Raw genomic sequence first — 17848 nt, 5'->3', positions numbered from 1 at the left:
CAGGAAACATTGCCTCTCAGTCACATGGGTTTCCACACTGTTTTACCACCTCACTTAATTATAATGAAGCCTAAATCACAAGACAGGGCAAAATATATTTCACTGGTGGAAATAAAGACGTTTGCTTCATGTAAATGGAACATAACACACTTCCCACACTCAGCTCTGGAGTAGGCATCTGATAATATTATAACTAACTATTTAAAATTAATTACTATCATTGGTGACCATGCCCTCAAACATTTCATATATAAAAATTGAGACACATGAAAATGTGCTCAAGATGGTAAAAGCGAAGAACACACACATCAGAGCTGCAGCAGCTTCCTTTTGCCTGATCCTATTTAGAAGGGCAAGATCCTGCACATTGTCCTCCTCTTCAATCCCCAGTGGAGTTAATTGAATTCAAACTGCTTTTGTACTTTTATCTCAGTTTGCAGCTACTGATGTAAGCCAAGGACAAAGCGGGAAATTGGAAGGAGGATACAGAAACTTGAATATTTTTTTTTAGTTACTAAAGAAAGAAGTGGAACAACAGAGGATTAAGCAGGACTGTCTGCTAAATTGGGAAAGTTGGGCAGTATGGTTCAGCAGCATGCAAAATGGTTGCTTGTGTGTTATAGAACAACATTCTCATATTGCCAGAAACCAAAGGATCAGCAAACGTAGAAGAACTAGCCTTCCACTTCACAAAGTGGTTGAGGAAATATGCAGTCTCTTTCCATTTTCTGTAACAAAGAGAAGAGCAAACAGAAGTATTATGCATTCTTATCTGCAGGTCTTTCAGGTACTACACAGTTTCTACGGAGACAAAAGCATTACACATAACCTAAGCTCGTCTAGCTTGCTGCTGGTCCTTATGCAGCATTCATGTCTCATTATGTGGAACATTAGGTATCATGGATGCTGTTTTTCTTTTAAAAAACAAACAAAAGTATTCAATTAATTCAGAATATGATTAAAGCTGAACAATCATGCTAGATTTTGCAACAGGCTAACCACAGACATACTGTAAAGCATAGTGTAGCCTTTCCCAACCAGTGGCCTTCAAGACATTGTAATCTACACCCCTAATAATACTTCAGCCAACTACAGTAGACACCTGAAAAATCTTTGGGGAGAGCTGATGTACTATTGCATTGTGTTCAACAAGATCTCTGCAACTATGGGATTTGTATTAAGCAGCTATGGGCTTGGTACATACACACCTTCCCATAAAACAGAAAACAAAATTATTCTCTCTGGGAGTTGTGGTTACAAAAAATGGTAGTAGAATTACCATAATGAAAAAATCCTTGAACAATACACGGCTCAGATGCCCCTCCCTTAAGTAAATATTACCAAGGGCCTCCCAGCATTGATAAATTAGTCCAAAGCTAAGAATAGTCCAGTACAACAAACACTATAGCCAGCATACTATCCCTTTATAATTGAGAATAATGCATCAGAGTCTCTTCATTTTGCCATGAGTACCTTCCTTGATGGTCCTTCATGGATAAAAGATGAAGGTTAGAATTGTGTTTTGCCTCCTCATAGGTCAAAACTACAGCTTCAGAGACAGAGATGGGATTTTTAATTAGAAAAATTACCAGGGAATGGAAGAAGGGGGGTAACCTTCTCTCCCCTTCTACCACTTGAATCTTAACTCTTTCCTTTCTCCTTCCTTTGTGTTAGTGCTATTTATACCATAGAAGTTATCCTGTATCATATATATAATTTGGCTGTTACGTCGTGCCTGTGTCAGGGCCTGCCAAAACATTTTGCTGCTCGAGGCAAAAAGCTAAGATGGTTTCTCACTCCAGACCAGTTGAACTTTACTTAATGCCAGCAAAGGAGTAGGCTTCTCTAGAACACCCAGTTTTGCCCCCAAGACTACCCAGGAACTCAAGACAGAAAAGATATGGGGCTGTCACCATGCTCTCCCTCTCCACATCTGCTACCTGAAAAGAATTGCCAAACAGGATTACTGGAGCAATGAATTCCTAAACCTTTGTTTCTCCCCCAACAATCCACAGAAGGAACTTAATGTTTGTTTTAGATTTCTTTCTGCAGTTTGTTGGGGGAGAAACAAACTGTTGAGAAGGAGCTGGCCCATTGTTGAGATCTCATGCAAAGCTCTGGGGCTTTTTTTGTGAGAACACTGCTCATAAATGATAAAATCAGGGTTCCCACTGATCCCCAGTTTACCATATCATGTGAACTGAGCAATACTAGCTTTGGTATTTTAAATCCCTTCCTCCCCACCACCACCACGTACACATGAAGTCAAAAGATAAAATATTGGATAAAATATTTCAATGTTTCCTGTTGAAGAAGTAGTTATAAAATTAATAGTTATAAAATATAAGGCTACATTACAGAATTATAGCAGTTTAACACCGCTTTAACTGCCATGACTCAATGCTATGGAATCCTAGAATTTTGAGGGGTTTTTTTTTGAGATATTTACCTTTTCTGGCAGAGAGCTCTGGTACCATAACAAACTACAAATCTTTGGATTCCACAGGATAGAGACAAGACAGTTAGAGTGGTGATAGACGGCTCTAATTCTGCAGTGTGGATGGGTTGCAAGACGTTAATGTGTTAGAAGTGACATCCAAACTCAAAAGGATTTACAGTAATCAGGAATTTCTTCAGAAAACTTAAGTTACTGTACTTGATGGCAAGAAATACAAGAAGTATACAATTAGTGACTGCTTAATCACCAATTATATTATCTGCATGTAGTCTGGTGGTGTTACTACCAAATTATGACTAAAATCCTACTAAATGTTTAGGAGTATGGTTGTCATGGCGGTGCGAGAAAAATAGACCATGCTACCTAGAACAAAAATAACATGGAATATGGTTGCTACAAGTCCTGGCAACTATAGCCACAGCAAAGAGTGAGGGAAGATGGAAGCTGCAGTCCTGGTATTTGAAGGACAGCATAATCCACCCTTCTGTCAAGGAATCAGAGGTCTCCGAGTTTTTACTTGTCACAGAAGTAGCATCTACTGGGAGAGGGAGGGCAAAACACTTTCAGATTTCTCCTCCCTTGGAATCTGCCATGCTGTCTGCAACTTTGGAGAGCTGACATCACAAATGTATCAGAGTTGGAAGAGACCACAAGGGCCACCCAGTCCAATCCTCTGCCATGCACAAACATTGAGAAGGCCAAAAATCCCCACCTTCAGAATTTGTAACCAAGCTGGCTACACTGGTTAATTCTGGCAGATATAGTCTAAACAGTAACTTTCCCACAATTTACCCATCTTTAGCCTAATCTATATGCAGCAATAGTGTCTGAACAGACTACAGCATATGTAATTTACAGTGTCATTGAACACAACAAATTTGGAAACAAATACAAAAATCCTGGCCTGGAGAACAAAGGCATCAGGCTCTTTATAATTTGATGGAAAACATGTAAATCAGAAATGGCAGCTGCAATTCAGTGATTCTAGGTTGCCTATTCAGACCCTTCCATTCATACTGTCGTAATCTAGCCAGAATTATATAAGGTGACAAGTTGCTAGGAATTCACTGTGAGTCCTCTGTTCTGTACAATAAAACAACACTCCCTTTTCCAGTGGTAAAAACTACCTATGAATCATCCTCCCTCCTCCTTATTTATTCAAGAGTCACCTGTCTTATTACTTCATAATTCAAACATATTTTGAAAACATCAAATTCCTTTGTTATGAGTGTCAGCGATAAGATGATTGATTATGGCTACAATCCAATGCACTACATACAATAAGCTTTACTCCTCAATAAACAAGCAATGGAGGACAACACCCATCAGAAAAACTTTACTTAATATTATTAAATTTTCACTTAGGAGGAATTAAAACAGCATTCACTTTTAGGCAGAGAGATGTTATTGAAAGAAACTCTTTGAACATTAAAATGCTATGATCAATATTTCTTATATATATATTTACCAACATTTTTTCTTTATACTCTCTCTTGGCATAAACAAATTAAATAAAGTGTGTGTGTGTGTGTTCTCTTAGTGTTGAAAGATGGTTTTTTTCGTTTGATAGGCAGGTGTTTGTAGAATGAAAACATGTGCTCTGTGCAACATTTGAGTCCAATTATATGTGTATATAAACTTTAGAAAATTGGTGGGATCAGACCAACTTACCACATGTACTTGTGTATAAGTTCATGTACAAGTCAAAGGAAGGTTTTAGGTTCAAAATCATGGATTTTGCTTTGACCTGTAAATAAGACGACCCAGGTTTTTCAAGCTTATTTTTTTTGACATTTTTAAAGACATATACTGTAGACTGGCATCCCACTGTTTCCCATGGTTACCAAATAAATTACGGTCTCAATAAACACATGAGATCAATCTTGCCACCTACTGCTATGCTTAAGTGACCCGCATTCAGAGCTCTGGGTGGTAGCCTACCCAATGGGACTAAAGACCATGAATAGCCTTTCTGAATAGTCCAATAGCTGTAAGATGTCAACACTAATTTCCCACTTTATATGAAAGCACTCTAGTCACCATACTTCCAAGGTTAGTGACTGAAAAGGCACCTAGCAAAAGCTATACATCCTCACAAAATTCATTGGCTAGTATTGAAGGTTTCCCTCTGCATGAGTCTTTTTCTCGTTGCTGAAGTTGCATGGCCTCAGCAACCAGCATATGCTGCAGCTCCAAAGTCTTCAGTTCAGCTCGGATATGCTCCAACCTGGATGCCAACTTTCCTATAGTGTCAGTTGAGGTAACCAAAGCATCTGTCAATTCGATCTTATTGGATTCATTTCAACTGGTGCAGCCTGATGACGTGAACAGGATCCTCAGAGCAGTGACGGCAACCACATGCGCACTAGACTCTTGCCCATCGTGGCTTATAAAACTTGCCGGAGAAGGGCAGGCTGACTGGTTGTCAAAGATAATAAATGCTTCATTGAAGCAAGGACTAAACCCATCTTGCCTTAAACAGGCAGTTGTGAGACTGCTTTAAAATATGGCGTCTCTTGATTCATCTATATTGAACAACTATCGGCCAATTTCAAATCTCCCTTTTCTAGGCAAGGTTCTGGAGTGGTTGCTTCTCAGCTCAAGGGACTCCTGGATGAAACCGATTTTCTGGACCCTTTGCAGTCGGGTTTCAGGCCTGGTCATGGTACTGAGACGGCTTTGGTCGCCTTGGTGGGTGACCTCCACAGAGAACTTAACAGGGGGAATTTGACCTTGTTGGTTCTCTTGGACATTTCAGGGGCTTTCGATACCATCGATCATGGTATCCTTCTGGGACAGCTCTCTGGAACAGGACTTGGGGGTACTGCTTTGCAGTGGCTCCATTCCTTTTTGGAGGGCTGTACCCAGTTGGTGAAGCTCGGGGATATCTGCTCGGACCCCTGGCCTTTGACCTGTGGAGTCCGGCAAGGTTCCATCCTTTCGCCCATGCTTTTTAATATCTATATGAAACCGCTGGGTGAGGTCATCCGGAGTTTTGGAGTTTGTTGCCATCTTTATGCAGATGACACGTAACTCTACTACTTCTTTCCACCAAAATCCAAGGAAGCCCCTCGGGTCCTGGACCAGTGACTGGCCACTGTGCTAGATTGGATGACGACTAACAGGTTGAAATTGAATCCAGACAAGACAGAGGTCCTCCAGGTCAGTCGTTCGGCTGAACGGGGTATAGGGTGGCAACCAGTGTTTGATGGGGTTACACTCCCCCTGAAGACACAGGTCCGCAGTTTGGGGGTCCTCCTGGACTCAGTGTTGATGCTTGATGCTCAGGTGGTGGTGGTGGCTGGGAGGGCCTTTGAACAGCTAAAACTTGTGCGCCAGCTGTGACCGTACCTCGAGAAGTCTGATTTGATCATGGTGGTCCACGCCTTAGTTACCGCAAGATTGGACTACTGTAATGCACTCTATCTCCAGCAAAGGATCACCGCCTTGTCGGGGCGCTGGAGCTTGAGCACCTCAATGATGTCATGAGCGAAACCGTGAAGGGCCACCCAAGACGGGACGGTTGTGGCAGAGAGGTCAGACCAAGCGTGATCCCTGGGGAAGGCAATGGCAAACCACTCCAGTATCCTTGCCAAGAAAACTAAATGGACCAGTACAACCAGAGATATGTCGGTATGCCATTGGAAGATGGGACTCCCAGGTCGGAAGATGGCCAAAATGCTACTGGGGAGGAGCAGAGGATAAGTTCAACTAGCCCCAGATGTGATGACGCAGCTAGCTCAAAGCCGAAAGGAAGGCTAGCGGCCGACGGTACTGGAGATGAACGACTAATCCGATGCTCTAAAGATCAACACACCATAGGAACCTGGAATGTAAGATCTATGAGCCAGGGCAAATTGGATGTTGTTATTGGTGAGATGTCAAGACTAAAGATAGACATTCTGGGGGTCAGCGAACTGAAATGGACTGGAATGGGCCACTTCACATCAGATGACCACCAGATCTACTACTGCGGACAAGAGGAACATCGAAGAAATGGAGTAGCCTTCATAATCAATAAGAAATTCGCTAAAGCGGTGCTTGGATACAACCCAAAAAATGACAGAATGATCTCAATTCGAGTGCAAGGAAAGCCTTTCAACATCACAGTGATTCAAATATACGCCCCAACCACAGCTGCTGAAGAAGCAGAAGTAGATCAGTTCTATGAGGATCTGGAGGACCTACTGGATAATACACCAAAAAGAGACATTATTTTCATTACAGGAGACTGGAATGCCAAGGTGGGAAGTCAAATGACAACTGGGATCACAGGCAAGCATGGTCTGGGAGAACAAAATGAAGCGGGACGCAGGCTGATAGAATTCTGCCAGGAAAACTCGCTGTGTATAACGAATACTCTCTTCCAACAACCTAAAAGACGGCTTTATACATGGACCTCACCAGATGGTCAGCACCGAAATCAGATTGACTACATCCTTTGCAGCCAAAGGTGGCGGACATCCATCCAGTCGGTGAAAACAAGACCTGGGGCTGACTGTAGCTCAGATCACGAACTTCTTATTGCCCAATTTAGAATAAAACTAAAGAGATCAGGGAAAATACACAGACCAGTTAGATATGATCTCACTAACATTCCTAGCGAATATACAGTGGAAGTGAAGAACAGATTTGAAGGACTAGATTTAGTAAACAGAGTCCCAGAAGAACTATGGACAGAAGTCCGCGACATTGTTCAGGAGGCGGCAACAAAGTACATTCCAAAGAAAAAGAAAACCAAGAAGGCAAAATGGTTGTCTGCTGAGACACTGGAAGTAGCCCAAGAAAGGAGGAAAGCAAAAGGAAACAGTGAAAAGGGGAGATATGCCCAGTTAAATGCGCAATTCCAGAGGTTAGCCAGAAGAGATAAGGAACTATTTTTAAATAAGCAATGCATGGAAGTGGAAGAAGACAACAGAATAGGAAGGACAAGAGACCTCTTCCAGAAAATTAGAAACATTGGAGGTAAATTTCAGGCAAAAATTGGTATGATAAGAAACAAAGATGGCAGGGACCTAACAGAAGCTGAAGAGATCAAGAGAAGGTGGCGAGACTATACAGAAGATCTGTATAGGAAGGATAACAATATCGAGGATAGCTTTGACGGTGTGGTGAATGAATTAGAACCAGACATCCTGAGGAGTGAGGTTGAATGTGCCTTAAGAAGCATTGCTAACAACAAGGCAGCAGGAGATGATGGGATCCCAGCTGAACTGTTTAAAATCTTAAAAGATGATGGTGTCAAGGTGATACATGCCATTTGCCAGCAAATATGGAAAACACAAGAATGGCCATCAGACTGGAAAAAATCAACTTATATCCCCATACCAAAAAAGGGAAATGCGAAAGACTGCTCAAACTTCCGTACAGTGGCCCTTATTTCTCATGCCAGTAAGGTAATGCTCAAGATCCTGCAAGGAAGACTCCAGCAATACATGGAGCGAGAGTTGCCAGATGTTCAAGCTGGGTTTAGAAAAGGCAGAGGAACGAGAGACCAGATTGCCAATATCCGCTGGATAATGGAGAAAGGCAGGGAGTTTCAGAAAAACATCTACTTCTGCTTCATTGACTATTCTAAAGCCTTTGACTGTGTGGATCATAATAAATTGTGGCAAGTTCTTGGTGGGATGGGCATACCAAGCCACCTTGTCTCTCTCCTGAGGAATCTGTACAAGGACCAAGTAGCAACAGTCAGAACTGACCACGGAACAACAGACTGGTTCAAGATTGGGAAAGGCGTACGGCAAGGCTGCATACTCTCACCCAACCTTTTTAACTTGTATGCAGAACACATCATGCGATGTGCGGGGCTGGATGAATGCAAAGCTGGGGTGAAAATTGCTGGAAGAAACATTAACAACCTCAGATATGCAGATGACACCACTCTGATGGCCGAAAGCGAGGAGGAGCTGAGGAGCCTTCTAATCAAGGTGAAAGAAGAAAGCGCAAAAGCCGGGTTGCAGCTAAACGTCAAAAAAACCAAGATTATGGCAACAAGAATGATTGACAACTGGAAAATAGAGGGAGAAACCGTGGAGGCCGTGACAGACTTTGTATTTCTAGGTGCAAAGATTACTGCAGATGCAGATTGTAGCCAGGAAATCAGAAGACGCTTACTTCTTGGGAGGAGAGCAATGTCCAGTCTCGATAAAATAGTGAAGAGTAGAGACATCAGACTGGCAACAAAGATCCGCCTAGTCAAAGCCATGGTATTCCCTGTAGTAACCTACGGATGTGAGAGCTGGACCTTAGGGAAGGCTGAGCGAAGGAAGATCGATGCTTTTGAGCTGTGGTGTTGGAGGAAAGTGCTGAGAGTGCCTTGGACTGCGAGAAGATCCAACCAGTCCATCCTCCAGGAAATAAAGCCCGACTGCTCACTGGAGGGAAAGATACTAGAGACAAAGTTGAAGTACTTTGGCCACATCATGAGGAGACAGGAAAGCCTAGAGAAGACAATTATGCTGGGGAAAGTGGAAGGCAAAAGGAAGAGGGGCCGACCAAGGGCAAGATGGATGGATGGCATCCTTGAAGTGACTGGACTGACCTTGAAGGAGCTGGGGGTGGTGGCGGCCGACAGGGAGCTCTGGCGTAGGCTGGTCTATGAGGTCACGAAGAGTCGGAGATGACTGAACGAATGAACAACAACAATGCACTCTATGTGGGGCTGCCCTTGAAGACGGTTCGGAAACTACAGCTGGTGCAAAGATCGGTGGCCAGATTGTTAACCGGAGCAAGTTACAGGGAACAGTCAACCCCCCTGTTTAAACAGCTCCACTGGCTGCCGATAAGTTTCCAGCCCCAATTTAAGGTGCACGTTGTTACCTATAAAGCTCTAAACGGTTCAGGACCTGCCTATCTGCGCGACTGCCTCCTCTCCTATGAGCCTACATGATCCTTAAGATCTTCTGGGGATGCTCTTCTCTCGCTCCCACCCGTCTCAGGTGGGAACGAGGGAAAGGGCATTCTTGGTGGTGGCCCCTCGCCTCTGGAACTCCTTCCCCAGGGAGATCAGGCTGGCGCGCCCCCTTATCCACATTCTGTAAGGAATTAAAGATGTGGATGTTTCATTGTTTTCAACTGACAACTCCTATAACATACGACTTGTATTGCGACCTAATTATTATTCAACCTAAATTCCTATAATATGTTACTACTAAGATTTTGTAAGTCAAACTGAATTCTGTTCCTGTTAAATTGCTCTATTTTCATGATATTCCCTATGCTATCATGCATTTTCATCCACCTTATTGAACCAATTATTCTTTAATCAGCTCATATATTGGTCTCTCCCCTTTTTAAATTAGTTTTTGTTGCTTGATACTTGTCTATTATTGTTATGTTGTTTTATGCTTTTTAAATTGTATTTTGTTATTGCTTTGCTTTTAATTGTATGTTGCCTGGGCTTGGCCCCATGTAAGCTGCCCCGAGTCCCTTCAGGGAGATGGAGGCGGGGTAGAAAAATAAAGTTCTTCTTCTTCTTCATTTATTAAATCTCCAGCATTTGAAGATGCTTGCGAAAGAGGTTGATTTTACTTTCTGTGGAGTACAGCTGAAGCATTTTTCACTGTAAACCACTGTACATTGTTCCTAACAGATTTGTGTGAGTGGCTTCCAGAAATCTTTTTTACTGTAGTCAGAGCTTTTGCGAACCAAACATTGAGCAAAGATGACCCCATTGGGTAAGAACCCACAGATTAAAAAGCAGTGAAATACAAGACACCCTTGCAGTATACACACACACACACACACACACATATATCAAATAAAAATGTTTCACATAAAGCAGAACTGGACTTCCAATCCTGCCTGGTTTTGTTTTGCCACATTTTTGGCAGCCTCTCCAGACCCTGTAAATTCCAGGACCAGGAAATTGGCCCTTAAACTTGCTGAACTTGTTCATAGATTTAATGTTCACTTTGCGTTCAGGCAGCATGGACAGCTGAATATAGGCAATGTGGAGGCCAGCCCAAGGCACACTCACTTTTGCCATTTTCTGTTGTCCCATTCACTAAGTAATGAGTAGTTTAAACTATAGAGACAGGAATCTGGTGTCCTCCAGCTATTGTCAGACTGTAACTCTCAGCAGCCCTAGGCTGGAGAAGCAATAGTGATGGGTTATGGGACTGCACTTCAGGGCCATAGCAATCCTACCGTTCCTGCTTTAAGAGGAGTCTGGCAAAGTCACAGAGAGGTTGGCCTGGTTGTAGGACAGGTGTGAACCCTCAGAAGGGATAACACCAAAATTTTGTGCAGAAATTTATAGTTTACAAACGTATTACTGTAGTTAGATATAACCACAAGAAACATGTTGTTACACCAGCTCACATGAACTGTCTCAATATACCTACAAGGTTACGCTGATTTACTTTTTGAACCATCTAATGGACTTTTTGAACCATCTAATGGATCCTCCAGCAAAGGATCACCGCCTTGTCGGGGCGCTGGAGCTTGAGCACCTCAATGATGTCATGAGCGAAACCGTGAAGGGACACCCAAGACGGGACGGTTGTGGCAGAGAGGTCAGACCAAGCGTGATCCCTGGGGAAGGCAATGGCAAACCACTCCAGTATCCTTGCCAAGAAAACTAAATGGACCAGTACAACCAGAGATATGTCGGTATGCCATTGGAAGATGGGACTCCCAGGTCGGAAGATGGCCAAAATGCTACTGGGGAGGAGCAGAGGATAAGTTCAACTAGCCCCAGATGTGATGACGCAGCTAGCTCAAAGCCGAAAGGAAGGCTAGCGGCCGACGGTACTGGAGGCGAACGACGAATCCGATGCTCTAAAGATCAACACACCATAGGAACCTGGAATGTAAGATCTATGAGCCAGGGCAAATTGGATGTTGTTATTGGTGAGATGTCAAGACTAAAGATAGACATTCTGGGGGTCAGCGAACTGAAATGGACTGGAATGGGCCACTTCACATCAGATGACCACCAGATCTACTACTGCGGACAAGAGGAACATCGAAGAAATGGAGTAGCCTTCATAATTAATAAGAAATTCGCTAAAGCGGTGCTTGGATACAACCCAAAAAATGACAGAATGATCTCAATTCGAGTGCAAGGAAAGCCTTTCAACATTACAGTGATCCAAATATACGCCCCAACCACAGCTGCTGAAGAAGCAGAAGTAGATCAGTTCTATGAGGATCTGCAGGACCTACTGGATAATACACCAAAAAGAGACATTATTTTCATTACAGGAGACTGGAATGCCAAGGTGGGAAGTCAAATGACAACTGGGATCACAGGCAAGCATGGTCTGGGAGAACAAAATGAAGCGGGACGCAGGCTGATAGAATTTTGCCAGGAAAACTCGCTGTGTATAACGAATACTCTCTTCCAACAACCTAAAAGACGGCTTTATACATGGACCTCGCCAGATGGTCAACACCGAAATCAGATTGACTACATCCTTTGCAGCCAAAGGTGGCGGACATCCATCCAGTCGGTGAAAACAAGACCTGGGGCTGACTGTAGCTCAGATCACGAACTTCTTATTGCCCAATTTAGAATAAAACTAAAGAGATCAGGGAAAATACACAGACCAGTTAGATATGATCTCACTAACATTCCTAGCGAATATACAGTGGAAGTGAAGAACAGATTTGAAGGACTAGATTTAGTAAACAGAGTCCCAGAAGAACTATGGACAGAAGTCCGAGACATTGTTCAGGAGGCGGCAACAAAGTACGTTCCAAAGAAAAAGAAAACCAAGAAGGCAAAATGGTTGTCTGCTGAGACACTGGAAGTAGCCCAAGAAAGGAGGAAAGCAAAAGGAAACAGGGATAAGGGGAGATATGCCCAGTTAAATACGCAATTCCAGAGGTTAGCCAGAAGAGATAAGGAACTATTTTTAAATAAGCAATGCATGGAAGTGGAAGAAGACAACAGAATAGGAAGGACAAGAGACCTCTTCCAGAAAATTAGAAACATTGGAGGTAAATTTCAGACAAAAATTGGTATGATAAGAAACAAAGATGGCAGGGACCTAACAGAAGCTGAAGAGATCAAGAGAAGGTGGCGAGACTATACAGAAGATCTGTATAGGAAGGATAATAATATTGAGGATAGTTTTGACGGTGTGGTGAATGAATTAGAACCAGACATCCTGAGGAGTGAGGTGGAATGGGCCTTAAGAAGCATTGCTAACAACAAGGCAGCAGGAGACGACGGGATCCCAGCTGAACTGTTTAAAATCTTAAAAGATGATGCTGTCAAGGTGATGCATGCCATTTGCCAGCAAATATGGAAAACACAAGAATGGCCATCAGACTGGAAAAAATCAACTTATATCCCCATACCAAAAAAGGGAAATGCAAAAGACTGCTCCAACTTCCGTACAGTGGCCCTTATTTCTCATGCCAGTAAGGTAATGCTCAAGATCCTGCAAGGAAGACTCCAGCAATACATGGAGCGAGAGTTGCCAGATGTTCAGGCTGGGTTTAGAAAAGGTAGAGGAACGAGAGACCAAATTGCCAATATCCGCTGGATAATGGAGAAAAGCAGGGAGTTTCAGAAAAACATCTACTTCTGCTTCATTGACTATTCTAAAGCCTTTGACTGTGTGGATCATAATAAATTGTGGCAAGTTCTTAGTGGGATGGGCATCCCAAGCCACCTTGTCTCTCTCCTGAGGAATCTGTACAAGGACCAAGTAGCAACAGTCAGAACTGACCACGGAACAACAGACTGGTTCAAGATTGGGAAAGGCGTACGGCAAGGCTGCATCCTCTCACCCAACCTTTTTAACTTGTATGCAGAACACATCATGCGATGTGCGGGGCTGGATGAATGCAAAGCTGGGGTGAAAATTGCTGGAAGAAACATTAACAACCTCAGATATGCAGATGACACCACTCTGATGGCCGAAAGTGAGGAGGAGCTGAGGAACCTTCTAATCAAGGTGAAAGAAGAAAGCGCAAAAGCCGGGTTGCAGCTAAACGTCAAAAAAACCAAGATTATGGCAACAAGAATGATTGACAACTGGGAAATAGAGGGAGAAACCGTGGAGGCCGTGACAGACTTTGTATTTCTAGGTGCAAAGATTACTGCAGATGCAGACTGTGGCCAGGAAATCAGAAGACGCTTACTTCTTGGGAGGAGAGCAATGTCCAATCTCGATAAAATAGTAAAGAGTAGAGACATCAGACTGGCAACAAAGATCCGCCTAGTCAAAGCCATGGTATTCCCTGTAGTCACCTACGGATGTGAGAGCTGGACCTTAGGGAAGGCTGAGCGAAGGAAGATCGATGCTTTTGAACTGTGGTGCTGGAGGAAAGTTCTGAGAGTGCCTTGGACTGCGAGAAGATCCAACCAGTCCATCCTCCAGGAAATAAAGCCCGACTGCTCACTGGAGGGAAAGATACTAGAGACAAAGTTGAAGTACTTTGGCCACATCATGAGGAGACAGGAAAGCCTAGAGAAGACAATTATGCTGGGGAAAGTGGAAGGCAAAAGGAAGAGGGGCCGACCAAGGGCAAGATGGATGGATGGCATCCTTGAAGTGACTGGACTGACCTTGAGAGAGCTGAGGGTGGTAACGGCCGACAGGGAGCTCTGGCGTGGGCTGGTCCATGAGGTCACGAAGAGTCGGAGACGACTGAACGAATGAACAACAACAATGGACTTGTGCTTTGGTCAGAGCTGTCGTTATTACCCAATTACTGGTATTATGATGCTTCGTATTGCACGGTTTCATCGGCATAGGCTGAAAGCATGCACAAGGTTTGCGTTGTGTTGTGGCTGGCTTTTTATAGTCACTGGTTTTGACATTTTTTTTAGACAGTGTTGCACGTATTTTGTATGCAACACTCTAGTATGGTCTAATATGAGAAGTGGTCCATGCAGGTGGCAGAAAACATGACTTAATGACACCACTGTGCGGGTTGGGGAGAGTGTAAGACATTGTAGGTGTGGTAAAGGTAAAGATTTCCCCTTGACATTAAGTCTAATCGTGTCCAACTCTGGGGGTTGGTGCTCATCTCCATTTCTAAACCGAAGAGCCAGTGTTGTTTGTAGATGCCTCCAAGGTCATGTGGCCAGCATGACTGCACAAAGAGCTGTTAACTTCCTACCAGAGTGGTACTTATTGATCTACTCACATTTGCATGTTTTCTAATTACTAGGTTCAAAGCTGGGGCTAACAGCAAGAGCTCATCCCGCTCCCTGGATTCGAACCACTGACCTTTCAGTCAGCAAGTTCAGCAGCTCAGTGGTTTAACTTGCTGCACCACTGGGGATGTAGTAGTCCCAAAATATCCTGTTCAACTCCAAGATCTGTGAAGGGAGATAGGAAAAGAGCACAGAAAAGTAGAGGTGAAGATCGAAGTATTTCCCAAACTCTGAATTCCAAACTGATGGCCAAGGTGGCTGGGATGTTGCGGAGGTGACATGTTTGGGTGCATCTACACCACAAAATGAATGCAGCTTGACACCGCTTTAACTCAAAACAATGGAATTCTGGGAGCTGCAGTTTGGTAAGGCTTCAGCACTTTTGGCCAGATAAACCTAAAGATGCACCTGGAATCCATGCAGTTTGACACTACTTTAAGAGTCACGGCTCCATGCTGTGGAATCCTGAGATTGGCAATTTGATGAGGCACCAGCACTCTTTGGCAGAGAAGGCCAAAGACCTTGTAAAACTACAACTTCCAAGATTTCCATAGCATTGAGCCATGGCAGCTAAAAGTGTTATTCCTTGGGCTTGTTTTCCCCTCCTCCCCAGGTCAATAATTAATGTATTTCTTCACCTGCTGCCAAAAGAATCCCATACCTTGTGTGACTGTGGAGCAGAACAGACAAGGAGGAATTGTTGGAGGCTACAGACAATGTCGTTGCTATTGCCCGTTTTTGGTCAAAAGATATTTAGCCACCTGCACACCTTCTATTTTTTTTTATCAGTTTTATACTAATTTATGCAATGTTTTTGATATGAAATAATAATAACCTGATGCCAAGGGTGCACCTACACTTTTGCTCTCCAGGTGTTTTGGACTTCAACTCCCACAGGATTCTGTTGGAGGCGAAAAATACAGAAAGGGACCTTCTTCCACATGTGCGAATTCCACATGTGCAAATTACAAATTGGTGCAGGTTTATTGGAAAAAAATGATTACGGAAACAAAAACAAAAAAATGATTCACAACAAAGTTTTTAAAAATCCAGGGATGTGCCTTTTAGGGTTATTCAGTCTAGAGCAGCAGGAAAGAGAATTTTGCGAGTTCAGCTTTGAGGCTGCATGCATAACGATTGCCAAAGACTGGAAAGGTGAATGGTGAAGATATCTAGCAATTTGAAACACCAAAGTCATGAAGTTTTAAGAAGAAATTGGAAGCTGGCCATAGCATATTTGACAAGCGTGATTAGTAATGGAAGTCGGGGTGGTGAGCGAACTGGAGGAGGAATGATAGGTAACTAATGTGGGTGGTGGGTTGTCTATATATGTATATGTTTGTATAGGGTTTTTTTAAAATCAGGAGTGACTTGAGAAACTGCAAGTCACTTTTGGTGTAAAATAATTGGATGTCTGCAAGGACGTTGCCAAGGGGACACCCGGATATTTTGATGTTTTACCATCCTTGTGGGAGGCTTCTCTCATGTCCCTGCATGGGGAGCTGTAGCTGACAGAAGGAGCTCATCTGCACTCTCCCTGGATTTGAACCTCCGATCTGTCAGTTTTCAGTCCTTCTGGCACAAGTGTTTAACCCAGTGTGCCACTGGGGGCTCTTTTGTATGAGTGTATTGTAGGTGTTATTGGAGGCCCCAGTGGTGCAGTGGGTTAAATCGCTGAGCTGCTAAATTTGATGACTGAAAGGTTGCAGGCTAGAATCTGGGGAGCAGCATGAGCTCCCGCTGTTAGCCCCAGCTTCTGCCAACCTAGCAGTTCAAAAACATGCAAATGTGAGATCAATAGGTACCACTTCAGTGGGAAGGTAACGGCGCTCCATTCAGTCATGCCGGCCACATGACCTTGGAGGTGTCTACGGAGAACACTGGCTCTTTGACTTAGAAATGGTGATGACCACCAACCCCCAGAGTTGGACACGACTGGAATTAATGTCAGGTAAAAACCTTTACCTATTGTTGGTGTAAAGTAATGATTAAAAAAACCCTTCCACAATTGCTAACAGAATTGTGAGTTGAAATCCAAAACACCCAGAGGATCAACCTACACCAGGGGTCCTCAAACTAAGGCCCGGGGTTCGGATAAGGCCCTCCAAGGTCACTTATCCGGCCCTTGCTCAGGGTCAACCTAAGTCTGCAACGACTTGAAAGCACACAACAACAACAACAATCCTATCTCATCAGCCAAAAGCAGACCCACGCTTTCTATTGAAATACTAATAAGTTTGTATTTGTTTAAATTGTTTTTCATTTTAATTATTGTATTGTTTTAAGATATTTTTTGCACTGCAAATAAGATATGTGCAGTGTGCATAGGAATTCATGCAAGTTTTTTTTTTCAAATTATAATCCGGCCCTCCCAACAGTTTGAGGGACTGTGACCTGGCCCTCTGTTTAAAAAGTTTGAGGACCCCCTGATCTACACCATGGAGGCTCTAGCTCTTTTGGGGAGAAATGGGTCAAGACCTTGTCGAACTGCAACTCCCAATGCAACATAACTAACATGCCATCACTTCACAGAACGCAGAAGCAACAGTAAGGTTGTTCACAAGGAAACAGCCCTCCAACTCAGGCATGGGCGAAGTTGGGCCCACCCTCCAGGTGTTTGGGACTCCAACTCCCACCATTCCTAACAGCCTAAGGCCCTTTTCTTTTCCAAGGGGCCTGAGGCTGTTAGGAATGGTGGGAGTTGGAGTCCCAAACACCTGGAGGGTGGGCCCCATGCCTGCTCCAACTCCACACCAGGTCGGACCAGGGGGGAGCTGCACCTGCTGGGGGGACCTTCCCTTTCCTTTCTGGGGCTGGACCTTCCTCAAGCAGAGGTGGCCAAGCCCGCCTCCTTTCCTTCTTCCTCTCCCTCCTCCCCTCCCCTCCCCTCTCCCTCCCTCCAGGTTGCTCTGCCCGCGAGGCCCGGGCGCGAGGCTGCTCATTCCTTCCTTCTGGGGCTTTGGCGCGAGGCGGCGCTTGCTTGCTTGCTTGCCTCCCTCCCTCCCTCTCTCTTTCTCTCTCAGCACCGCCGCGGCCGTCTTGACGGGAATAGCAGCCTCCCTCACATACTTTGGAAGGTTTTCTTTCTTTCTTTTTTTTTCTTTTTTGGGAAACAAAGTTGCGCCGAGGCGGCTCTGCTACTACCTGTATTACAGTAGCGCCGGCAGAGGAGGCGGGGAGGAGGAGGAGGAGGAGGAAGGAGCCGAGGAGTTGGAGGAGCAGCGGCATTTGGCAGACTGAGGAGGAAGGGGCGAGCAGGCCGGCGGGAA

At 44.1% G+C, this 17848-nt stretch overlaps 1 long non-coding RNA gene across 1 annotated transcript; it reads right to left on the bottom strand.

Moving 5' to 3' along the window:
* Positions 1-242: 242 nt before the first annotated feature.
* On the bottom strand, positions 243-17784 carry LOC137096057 (uncharacterized). Its single transcript, XR_010909202.1, has 3 exons — positions 17724-17784; positions 14653-14744; positions 243-728 (listed from the first exon to the last, which is right to left on the bottom strand). It is a non-coding gene; the product is annotated as an uncharacterized lncRNA (long non-coding RNA).
* Between the last annotated feature and the right edge of the window lie 64 nt (positions 17785-17848).

This window comes from Anolis sagrei, chromosome 2, assembly GCF_037176765.1.
Source record: "Anolis sagrei isolate rAnoSag1 chromosome 2, rAnoSag1.mat, whole genome shotgun sequence".
Classification (NCBI taxonomy): Eukaryota; Metazoa; Chordata; class Lepidosauria; order Squamata; family Dactyloidae; genus Anolis; species Anolis sagrei.
The sequence above is the reverse complement of the archived record's forward strand: the minus strand, read 5'-3'. Positions and strand labels throughout refer to the sequence as shown.